Source organism: Elaeis guineensis, chromosome 6, assembly GCF_000442705.2.
Source record: "Elaeis guineensis isolate ETL-2024a chromosome 6, EG11, whole genome shotgun sequence".
In the NCBI taxonomy this organism is placed as follows: Eukaryota; Viridiplantae; Streptophyta; class Magnoliopsida; order Arecales; family Arecaceae; genus Elaeis; species Elaeis guineensis.
Genome location: NC_025998.2, coordinates 118,868,142 through 118,881,204, shown reverse-complemented (window position 1 = coordinate 118,881,204; position 13,063 = coordinate 118,868,142).

Genomic DNA, 13,063 nt, shown 5'->3' with positions numbered 1-13,063 from the left:
GGTTGTCCTGCTGTAAGGTTTACCCCTTACAGTGCAAAGGTTGTCCTAGTTTGTGTAGATCTATCTTTAATCATAAATTTGTTAGATATGATCTAGATTAAATTTATAATTTATTAGATTTAAAAGATATTTAAATCTGAAATAAAATCTCTTTGTTAATAATTTTTGTGCAAAGAAATTATTTAAAGTTGAAATTGTTTCAATTACATGAACCTGTTTAGATTAGATCTAAAGTAGTTTCATGTTTATTTTACTTGTATCTTGATTATGAATCAAACATACAATATGGTTGGTAGAATCATATTGTAAAATTATTTTACAAATATAAAAATTATTTTTTGAAAAGTCGAACCCAACCCTCAGCCCAAAACTTAATTAAGAATTAAGAAGTTGTTTGATTATGTTCTAGGATTGTGAATTGAAGAACCTAAGACACAAACCATAACACATTGGGTTAATGGGTTAGTGAAAATTAGGTCCATTAATTGGGTTAGACCTATGGTTAGATTAAAGATGGACTTAATTAGAGAATTGACTAAATCTAATCAATTATTGTCTTAGATTAGGTCAAGGATTCTCTAGATCAATTACAATAGTTGTAGTTGGTCAAGTCCATATCTTTAACGAGAACCAAATGGACTTGATTCTTGGCTAAGCGGTCTAGCACGAACTGTTAGGTTGATCTAATCGAAACTAATTAAACCAGTTGGTGTCTAAGGTAAACCAGACCGGTGGTTTTTAATTGGGAGCCCGCTTACCTGGCCATTTCTGATGGTGCCTAAGGCAAGCTTTGGCAGACCCTCCCACTGATCGAACTTACCTGGCCTCTTGGTGAAATTATGTTTTGATCGGATCACTTGACTATTCGAGCTGACCCATGTCAGCTAGGTAAATCAGTGTGACTGATTTAGGTGCTCCTAGACTAGCCCTTTTAATGGTCTCCCTTAAGCTAACTTGGTGAAGCCAGTGGGAGGATCATGATAAGCTGGTTCATCTGACCTCATCCTTTGAATTATTTAAATCCTCTAAAATTATTAGGTCCTTAAAATGACAAAGTTATGGAGATAACTGAGTCATAGCCTCCCATTAAGGTGTTTGATAATGAGTCCATTAACTCAATAATCATTGCAGACCCAAAGGCTTGGTGCTTGTTGACTAATGGAATTATCACTCATCATATGACGACTTGGAAGTATCTCTCTAATGGTGGTTAGGTGAGCCAACCAAAGTTGGGCTTAATCATTCGTTGGTTAGATACACCAAGTATGATCATGTTAATGGTTGGACCTAATCGGATCCTTACAGTGGAGGCCAAAGCCTACTGATTAGGTTTCTGGGGCAAAATTAAAATTACTAGAAATTATTTAGAGAAACAATTGGTTATGAACCTACCCTTAGATGTACATGGGTTGGCCAACCAAAGTTGGGCTTGTGTGCAGTCTAAGTGGATTCTAGTACCCACTAAAGAATTAGGGTAATTCCTCGAATTGGAGGTAGAGGCTACCAATTCGAATAAAATAATAGGAGAAACCTTTTGATTAAAGTTCAAATCTTTAAGTTTAATGAATCAATTACTAATTAGGTTATGGTTTTCCTTTGTGCAAATATGGCCACTTCCCTATTGCTCCGATCATTGTTGGACAATGATAAGTTGGTGGGACCCACTTCGGTAGCTGGTACCGAAAGTTGAAGATAGTCCTGGAGTATGAACGGATCCTATATGTGATAATGGATCCTGCACCTGAGGAGCCAGCTGTCAATGCACGTAGAACAGTCAGAGACACTTACCAGAAGTGGCTCAGTGATCGAACCACGGTGCGCTATATCATGCTGGCTACCATGAGCGACGAGTTCAGTCGCAGATTTGAGACGGCTCAGCCAAAGGATATGCTTCAAGTGTTGGAGGATGCCTTTGGCACACCCGATGACATGGAGAGGCACAAGACTAGTTGTGCCATCTTCAATGCCAAAATGCGGGATAGTGCCTCTGTCATTGATCATGTATTGTACATGATCGAGCTGATGGAACGATTGAGCAAGCTCGGCTTTCCCTTGCATGAGCAACTTGAGAAAGATGCAATACTGAACTCGCTGCCCAAGTTTTATCTCCCATTCTTCACTCATTATAGAATGACAAAGCCTGAAGTAAACTACCACGGATTACTGGGGTTGCTTTAGAACTTTGAGAAGGATCACCAACTCCTGGTTCTCGACCTTTTGAGAAAGAGAAGAAGAACAAGAAGAAGAAAGTAAAGAAGGTGCAAGTTCAGGCTGGGACATCTGTGCAGGGCCAGACCAGAAAGATCAAGCCTGATAAGAGTCTATTCTACTGGCAAGCATCCTAGATTAGATAGTGTGTCAGATATCTACTTATGGCACTGTAGGCTAGGTCATATAAACAAGAATAGAATAAACATGTTGACTCAAGAGGAAATCTTCGAAGTCAGTGATTGTGAATCACTTCCAACCTGTAAGTTCTATCTTCTTGATAAAATGACCAAATCACCTTTTACTGAAAAAGGTGAGAGAGCTACTGAGCTCTTGGGCCTAATACATACTGATGTATGCGGGCCTATGAGCACAAGTGCTAGAGGTAGATATTTCTACTTCATAACTTTCACGGATGATCTATCCAGATATGGATATGTCTATCTGATGAAACATAAGTCGGATTCATTTGAAATGTTCAAACGATTTCGAAGTGAAGTAGAAAAATAAACTAGGAAGAGTATTAAAACTCTTTGATTTGATCGAGGAGGAGAATACATTTCTAGTGAATTTTTCACATATCTAGGAGAGAATAAGATTCTCTCCCAATGGACTCCTCCAGAAACACCACAGCATAATGGTGTATCTGAAAGGAGGAATCAGACTCTGTTAGACATGGTCCGATCCATGATGGGTTTTGCTAGCTTGCCGATATCCTTCTAGGGATATGCACTCGAATCGATCTGTTATTTGTTAAATAGGGTTCCAAGTAAGTCTGTAATTAAGACTCCATATGAGATATGGACAGGACGTAAGCCAGTACTTTCACACCTTAGGGTCTGGGGGTGCCCGACCTATGTCAAATGATTAGTTACAGACAAACTTGGATCTAGGTCTGACAAATGCTCATTCATAGGGTACCCCAAAGAGACAAAAGGATATTTTTTCTACCATGCTGATGAACAAAAGGTGTTCGTCAGCCTTAAGGCAATCTTTTTAGAAAAGGAGTTCCTTGGTGAAGGAATCGTTGCCTCTAAGGTTGAACTTGATGAAGTTCAACAGGTAGAAGGACCGACACCAATAGCTGAACCTGAGTCGGATATGATTAGATCAGATCTGGAGCCCAATGTACCTGCACCATTAAGGCGATCTGATAGAGTACCGCATCAGCCGGACAGATACTACGATTTTTTGGTCCGGGACGGTGATCCCATTGAACTTGATGAGAATAATGAGGATCCGATCACCTATATGGATGCAATGCAGAGACCTGATTCCGAGAAATGGCTTGAAGTCATGAAATCCGAAATGGAGTCCATGAAGGTCAACGATGTATGGACATTGGTTGACCCACCTGAAGGGGTTAAACCCATTGGGTGTAAATGGATCTTCAAAAGGAAGAGGGGCGCAGACGGAAAGGTGGAGACCTATAAAGCCCGTCTGGTTGCCAAGGGGTATCGTCAACGTTATGGTATTGACTATGACGAGATATTTTTCCCTATGGCAATGCTCAAATCCATTCGGATAATACTTGCAATAGCTGTCCATCTGGATTATGAGATCTGACAGATGGATGTAAAGACAGCTTTCCTGAATGGAGAGCTGACCGAAGAGGTGTATATGATACAACCTGAGGGGTTTACATCAACAGATGAGTCCAAGGTGTGCAAGCTTCAGAGATCCATTTATGGATTGAAGCAAGCTTCTCGGAGTTGGAACATGCATTTTGATAAGGTGATCAAAACGTATGGCTTCATTAAGAATGGAGAAGAGCCCTGCATCTATAAATGGGCAAATGGTCCAGTTGTGGTATTCCTTATCTTGTACGTGAATGATATTCTCTTAATTGGGAATGACATCCCCGCACTACAGGGAATAAAAGTTTGGTTGTCATCACAGTTCTCCATGAAGGACTTGGGTGAAGCATCTTACATCCTAGGGATGAAGATCTATAAGGATAGATCTAAAATGATGCTTGAGTTATCCCAGTCCATATACATAGACACTGTGCTGAAGAGGTTCAGTATGGAGAATTCTAAGAAGGGCTATCTACCGATAGGCCATGAAATTTCTCTCTCTAAGAAGGATTGTCTGACAACTTCTGAAGAGAGAGAGCGTATGAGTAGAGTCCCATATGCTTCAGCCGTGGGATCTATCATGTACGCCATGATATGTACAAGACCAGATGTGGCATACTCACTAGGAGAGTGAGTAGATATCAATCTGATCCTGAAGAAAATTACTGAAAAGTGGTTAAAGCCATCCTTAAGTATTTGAGAAATACTAAGGACCAATGGTTGGTTTATGGCGAGTCAGATCTGAAACTTGTGGGGTTCACAGACTCTAGCTTCCAATCTGACCATGATGATAGCAGGAGCGTGTCGGATTATATCCATCTGCTGGAAGAGTTCCAAGCAGCATACTATGGCAGACTCTATTTGTGAAGTGGGATACATCACAGCATCGGATGTCGTGAAGGAAGCTGTGTGGCTAAGAAAATCCATCACTGAGCTCGGAGTAGCACCCTCCCTTGATGGTCCAGTCCTGCTCTACTGCGACAGCACTGGTGCCATAGCTCAGGCAAAGGAACCCAAAGCACATCAGCTGACGAAGCACATCTTGCGCCGCTTCCACCTGGTCCGAGAGATCATGGATCGAGGTAACGTCGACCTTCAGAAGATCGACGGAAAGGAGAACCTGACCGACCCCTTTACTAAAGCCCTGGCGATAAAGGAGTTCGATAACCACAAGTCGAAGATGGGTATTAGATACTGTGCCGAGTGACTTTAGGACAAGTGGGAGTTATTGGGAAATGTGTCCCAAAAAGTCAATCGTCAAGCTGTTGACGGTTGAGCAACTAAGTATTGTAATTGATTTGTTAATAAATAAAATATATTTGGCATTTTCATCATAAGTTTTCATCTTCAAATGAACTCCATTGTTATGATGAAGTCCTTAGGACTATTTAGATTCGATAAAGAGAGGATTTATCGATTAGTCCTTAAAATAGTTCACGACCAAATGATAGGCTGTTAATAAGGACGATAGCTTCTATCGAGCATAGGTCGCTGTAGGCCATATGGGTTGGTTGTCCTCTTAACCAAAGATTGTGGAGACACTGGTATGGCATACAGGTGAGATGTACTAGTACATCATCATTGAACGTGACCAACTCCAGAGTATTCTGCTGTCGAGAATGTCTCTGATGGGATATAGGTATAAGTATCCCTTAGACTTGAGATCGCCTCAGTGACTTGCAAGCAACTCACTGTGCTTTGGTACTGGACTAACTGAATTTCTAATTCAGAGATGGAAGGCTTCTGGGCACAGTCAAGTACTTGCAAAGTCAGAGTATGATCGAGATGGGATTGACCACTCCAAGAGTTGGAGAAGAATGAGTCGCTGTATTTCAATTTAGCAAAACCTTGGCCAGGATAATCCATCAAATAGATTTAATATTTTGAAATACAATGTGGACAACCTGATCAGAGTTGACAGTTGAACTTTGGGGTGTCCTATGATCATTTTGGTCAAGGGGATGAATTATATGAAAACTATATCCGCATGGGTTCTAAGGATGTTGTTCTACACATTCGACCTATCCGGTCGTCGGGTACCATTACTAGATGATCACTTCGATTGGTATAAAAATTTATTCCTGTACTACCGACTTAGGTTCGGACCTATGAGGTCACACACATTAGAGTTCATGATCCGATCGGATGGTTGATCAACGATTAAGAATCGTTCTAGGGTTAAATGATCAATACGATTGACATTTAACCCAGTGCAAGTGTTGCAGGAGGATCGATTAGCAATTCGATTGCTAATTGGCTTAATTTGATTAAGCCAATGGGCTGAGATTAAGTCTAATTAAATATAATTTAATTAGATTTGGTTTGGGCTTGATTGGATCAAGTCCAATTAGTTTATTGGATAAGCCAAGTGCAAGAAAAAACTAGTCCTAGTTCAACTAGGACTTGGGTCAATCTAATTTCTAATTTGATTAGAAAATTAAATCAGATTTAAATCTAATTTAATCTGATTAAATTAGGTTCATAATTGGGTTAAGACCTATTTTAATTGGGTTGATCTAATTTTGGTTTGATTTGGTTTGAGAAACCAAATTAAAACAAGTCATAAGATAGAATCCTAGTAAGACTAGGATTCCACCTTGCACCACATAAGCCTTCCCCACGCCCTCTCTCTCATTCAACGCTAATCTCCTCTTATTTTATGCGACAAAAGCCCTCTTCCAGGTCTCTTCCACGTTCACAAAAGGTCTCCTCTCTTCTTTCTTACATGGAAGATGGTTTGGATCAAATCAAAAAGGAATAAGTTTAAATTTCGAATTCTATGAGATAGAGTTTTAGAAATCCAAAACTCTTTCAATTTTGCACCGAATTTATCCAAATTTTTTTTGAAATTTTTGTGGCTTTTAGGGTATACATTGTACACCCTTTGCTGGTGATCCATGCATGAAAACATGAAGGAGGTGCTCAAGAGTTGGGCGCCCCTTAACTTGCCATGTTTGGATAAGCCTTGACTAGGTATTTGACCTAGACAAGGACTCTATCATATCTCTCTATATAAGATGAGTTTCTTTATAAAATTTTTGAAGAAGATAGAGATTTGAGAGACCTTTGGGCCATCCAAAAATCAGAGAGAAATATTTTTAGTTCGTGGAGATATAAAAGACACAAGTTAGGGTGTCTAGAGAGAGAAACGAGAAGAAGAAGAGGGTCTTCTTCTTGGGTTGTTTGTTTTCATATATTTCCTTCCTCCATCTTGAGTTTCCTGAGAGCGTCTCAGATCTGAAAATCCTCCTTCTACTTTTCATCTTTGGAAGAGTCCAAATCAAGAAGAAGGAGACACCTGAGTCCAAATGGGGAAGGCAACAGTGTTGGTGGAGGGGGAGGTTTTTCTAAGCTCCTGGGCTTTCTCTCTCTCTCTCCCTAGCTCTCTCCCGCTGAGCCCCTGATTCTTTTCTACTGTTGCCTAGTCTCCTCTCTGACTTGACCGTCGGAGGGTCTCCACCGGAGGTATCTCCGGTTAGTGTGAACTTCTTTTGCAGGTGCTCGTTCCCGACGATTAGGCGATGAGGGGATTGGCCGCAACAGTTTGCATTGGGAAGCATATGGAAACTTATAGCTTAGATGGTAAACATAAAATTGAGATGGGGTTATTGGAGACTGTAACACATCAATAGGTACTGGGTGTTCAAAAATCTCAGATTTGATGGTCTTTCTTGCTTCATGGCACTTTTCACTAGAGATCATATTCTTCTCAAATTAGAGCCACCTTTATAGCTATTGTGTTATTGATAGATTATAGTGCAGTTACTTCTGCAAACCTGCATCACTTCATCCGTCTATGGATTACATACTTCAGTTTGGGATACTTGTTGTAGATGCTCAACTGGCTCTGGCTTACTTTATTATGGGATATGTATACATTGCTTTTTACTTACCAGGGTCATCAGTGCATTAAATAGCTGCTTTTCGTATGAACCAACTCTTTCACGCTTTTTTTGAAGGTATACAGTTTCATCCTTGGGATTCAGGTTTTGTTGATGTTGTTAGGTATTATTTCTCAGTACAGTCTATTTCACTCAAGACGGTGGTCCTGTTGCATGCTATAGATATTGGGTTTTCTTGCAAGCAACTCAGTTTTTAGTATCTACAAAAGATTGTTATCACTGGGATTTCTGTTCGACATGGTACTTTGCAAGTCATCATCATTACTTTTCCTAGATTCTACATCTCTTCTGAACATAACCTCTTTTCTGGTGCTCAAATATTGAATCTTTTACAAGAATTATCTCTACCACGGCTACAATACATGATTTTGGCTTCATCTCTGTTCCTCATCCAAGTTGTATCTTTATTGTTGCTACAACACATGGTTTCAACTTCATCTTTGATTTTGATACAAATTATGCTTTTGCCGCAAGTGTTTATACTAACCTTTATGTCTCCACATCATTCGTCTTCTACAGCTATATCAGTACAGCAAACAGGCTACTCTATCCTTTCTTTTTGTTTCAGCCAGCATTACTTCAACAAAATGTCATTTCGTACATTTATTGGTGCGCTTCACTGGGCTAATTTTGGTGGCTATTTTACTTTTGATAATTTTGGACTCTTTTGTGACTTCTGGTTCCACTCTGGACTATCCTTTCTATGTGTTTGTAGATACTTCTTGTTTCATGTATTAATATAGCACTGCCCTTCTTTTACCCAAAAAAAATTCATAAGCGTAAGCAGAATCCTTTGCAAAATAGAATAAACAGAGCAGATTTTTTTGAAAAGTATCTTGTTGTTCCTCTCTCTCTCTCTCCAAATTTTTGAATAAAAGATAGCTATAAATTGACCTATCACCTTTCTTTCAGAGGTTGCCAATTTAGCTCTTCTCCATTTAGTCCAAAAGCATTGAAGATAGGGCAGACACCCAAATACCTTTAGCTGTATTTTTAGAGCAATCTAAATACTACGAGCAAATAGGCATTCCATCAATAGATGAGAGATACATTCAACGATGCCCCGTATAGAATACAACCACAACTAATTGACCCATCTTTTTTTTAGAAAATATCAGTAATATGTGGTCTGCTGTAAAGAGCCAGCCACAAGAATGCCTTCATGTTCTCCGGCATAACTGTTGTCCAGAGAGTACTATACTAAGGGCAAATAAGTCCTCCGTTGTTAAAAAATTTATAAAAGGATTTCATAGTATAAATATCAGATTTGGAGAGTTTCCATGAAGGCACGTCTGCAATCTTTGATGGTCTGATCATAGCTAGTCTAGCTTGAAGCAACTTTAGTTGTCTTCTTTACGGTAGCGAAAGAGGTCCATTGAGCTTGATACGCCAAGCCAAAGATGTCCATGACCATTGTGAGGCAACCAAGCAATTGGGCTTACCAGATTTTCTAGCACAAGGTAGCCATAAATTGATCCATCACCTTTCTTCAAAGGTCGGGAATTTAGCTCTTCTCCATTTAGTCTAGAAGCAATGAAGATAGGGTGGACATCCAAAAATCTTTAGCTATATTTTTAGAGCAGTCCACATACTATGAATAAACAAACATTTGATCAATACACGAGAGATGGATTCAACTGATGCCCCATATAGAATACAACCAGAGCTCATCGACCAACCTTCTCTTTAGAAAATCTCACCAATATGCAATTTATTACGAACAGCTTGATATAAGAACACCTTCAGCTTCTTCGGCATAATTGCTTTCCAGAGAATTTTGCAGTAACGGCAAACAAGTCCTTCGTTCTTGAGAAATTTATAAGAGGATTCTATAGTGTAATATTAGATTTGGAGAGCTTTCACAAAGATACATTCGTAACTCTTGACGGCCTGATCATAGCTAGGCTAGCTTGAAGCAATTCCAATTGTCTTCTTGCAGTAGGAAAAGAGGTTTGTTGAGCTTGATATACCAAGCCAAAGATCTCCAAGGCCATTGTGAGGCAATCGAGCAATTGGACTTATATACAATACTGTAGAGATTCTCAAACAAAGAGAAGAGAGGCATTAATGTGTACCACTTATCTTCCCAAAAACTAATATTAGATCCATTACTAAGGTTAAAGAAAAGGTAATTTCATAAGGCATAAAGTTATTTGCAAATGCATCTCCAAGTATGAGACATTCTTTTCATGTTTTGCTTATCTCGTATCCCCATCTTCCTCCCAAAAACTAATATTAGATCCATTACTAAGGTTAAAGAAAAGGCAATTTCAGAAGGTATAAAGTTATTTGCAAATGCATCTCCAAGTATGAGACATCCTCTTCATGTTTTGCTTATCTCGTGTCCCCATCTTCCTCCTTGGAAGATAAGCACATTTAATTTGCAGCCACCAAGGAGATTTTGAATCCAGAATAAATTTTCATGCCCATTTTGCTAAAAGAGCAAGGTTGAACCATTCTAAGTTTTTGATATTTAAACTATCATGCTCCTTTGACCAATAAAATTGTCCCAATTGGCGAGATGATGGAAATCACTAACACTATCATATCCTACCATAAAAAAGCACGCCGCCACCTATCAGTATGATAAAGCACCCATTTTGACAGCTTAAAGATAGAGATGTAGTAACTGTTAACCAAGCACAAATGGACTATAAAAATTCATGCTAATAGATTGCAAATTGGGGTATAGCTCATTAGTTCCACTTGTCCTCTATTAGGGAGGAAAATCTAGGCTCAAACGATAAGAAGTGGTTCCTAAGATTTTAGCCTGGGTGATTATATCTAGTGTTCTCTTGCTGTAATCTATAACAAAGGAGAGAGGGGCGGGAGGAGCTGCTAGAAGAGAGGGAAGTTTGTTTAGAATTGATGGATGAAGCAAGAGGACAATGTATAAAGATGACAAGTGGTGAAAAATCTTTGATTTAACCAACCTTCAATAAAAAATTTACTCTAATATGCAAATTAGCATAACTTAGAGCAACAGCACTTGTTTTAGTCATCTTATGTATTTACATCTTTTTTTTAGACATTAACTCATCAGTTAACTCATTAGCATATAAAATCACTTGATGGACAATGATAAACTCAAGTTAAACTTTAATCCAGCATTGGTTTAGAAGATTATTCTAATGAGACTCAATCTCAAACAAAAACATAATAATTTGATTAAATGCATGGTCATATCGACAGTTGATATAGGCTTTCAAAGTCTAAGTCTAATAATATCATATACAGGCCTAAAAGGAAATAGTCAGTTTTGTCTTTGCAACGATAAAAGGTAAGCTAACCTTGACCTAATATATAAAAAATAGTTGTATCAATCCTCACTTTGATTTTAGTTAAGTTATGAACCCTTATATTGAGGCATGGAGCTAGTTGAATTTGAGGCTTCTTTAGAAAAAGAAGTGAGCCCCTATCTCCTGTTATTTAGGTATATGCTTCCTTTTCTTATTATGCATGATAGAATCATTTTCAATGACATCAAGTAGGCTTTGGTGTACTGGATACAATAGATGAAAGTTACAGCGCCGTTCCACATCCATGCGACTTAAGAAGGTGCCATACCATAGTTCTCCCATGTCAAATATATTCCATGAGCCAATTATTTGAATGCCTTAGAATATAATCAAAAGATGTTATAAATGCTACAATACAGGGAACGTTGAGCTATAGGGTATGTTATAAATGCTACATTATCTCCATGATCATTTGTAATTTGGATGCATCAGATGTAGAGTTTAAAGAAAAGGGCACGAGTTCTTATGATCTTTGTAGTTATATAAGGATACTTTATGAATCAAAATGGATAAAAATCAAGACAAAAGTTCATTCACAATAAAATATTTTTTTCATGTGTTGGTAAAAGAGTTTTTTTTTTCTATTTTTTTTATTTGTGTGTGTGTGTAGATTGGGAGACTATTTTATCAATCAAGTCAGGGGTATCACACATATGCTTGAGGATTTTATAGCTTGTACGTATCTTTCTATTTTTTATTTAGATCTGATTCATTTATCTATAAAACTATTTACTCCATCTAGATATTTTTGTAGCAGCTCTAGCAGTTAGTTTTGAAAAATCTTACTCCCGATCTCTTTCACATATGAATGCCTAATTTAGAAGGAAAAAATATGGATCAATATCTTAGTTTCTGTTCAAACATTGATTTAATTCAACTTCATATCCCAAGAAATATATATTATCTAGAATGAAAAAGAAAAACAAAGTCTTTGTATTAAAGCTATGTACTGAGAAATGACAGATATATATATATATATATATAATCTTTTAACAAGGTAGTGCATTTTCCATGGATAGCTCATCATTGATGAGACATCAGCTTATGATCGAGGATTAATTTTAGCATAATCTAAAAGTAACAAAGTATCAAGCATCATTTATATCTCAAGTAATTAATTAGATGATTGTTTTAAATGCTCAATCTTTGGATAATAATGTCAAAAAAAAGGTGCCTATTTTAAGAGAATGCTTAATAGAAATGGATCAAAGTCTAACTATTTCATCACCAATTTCATTGTCCATTGAACATAAAAGATGACTATTTCTTTTGAAAAATAGAGACTAAAGTTATCTCTAATCAGAGAAATTTATGGAGAGTCACCAATTATGTTTCAAAAGCTTCAGATAACAATGTCAAAGAAAAGGTGATTGTTTTAAGAGAATGCTTAACAACAACAAATCAAAGTGTAACTAGTTCATCACTAATGCCATTGTCCACTAATACAGAAGATGATTATTGCTTTTGAGAAAGAGAGATGGAAGTGGGTCTAACCAAAGAAATTTGAGGAGGGTAAACCATAACTCATGTTTCAATCATTAATCAACGAAAATATATCTCTTAGAATGTCTAAAGTTATTCAAAGTTTAAAACATTAATTTTTGATCTTTTTTTTCTTTTAAATTTTAGGGTCATAAGTTTGATATTGAAGGCCACCTCATTATTAAAGATATATATGTCTAGTGTATTGGTCAAGGAAAACAAAAGCTTCTATAATAGCTTGAGAGGAAAATTTTAAAACTTTTAAATATTCATAGTTTATTTTGTCCCATGGGTTGATATTAACAAAAGAAACAACTAGTAATTTCATAAATTGGTCATGTATCAACTCAAGTAGATCCGATAATATATAATTTATAAGATCTTTATAATCCATTTAACCAATGACATGCTTGCTTTCCAAAGATAGATAAGAATGAAGAATTAATTTGAATTTTCAAAATATCTTTGGAGCTAAATCATACACTCGTATAAGGCTTCTAAGAATACTTAGTATCCCCTATTTGTCTCATAATCAAATTGATATATAGAAAAGATAGATACTTTTAGAATAATAAAATATGCTAGTAAAAAAATT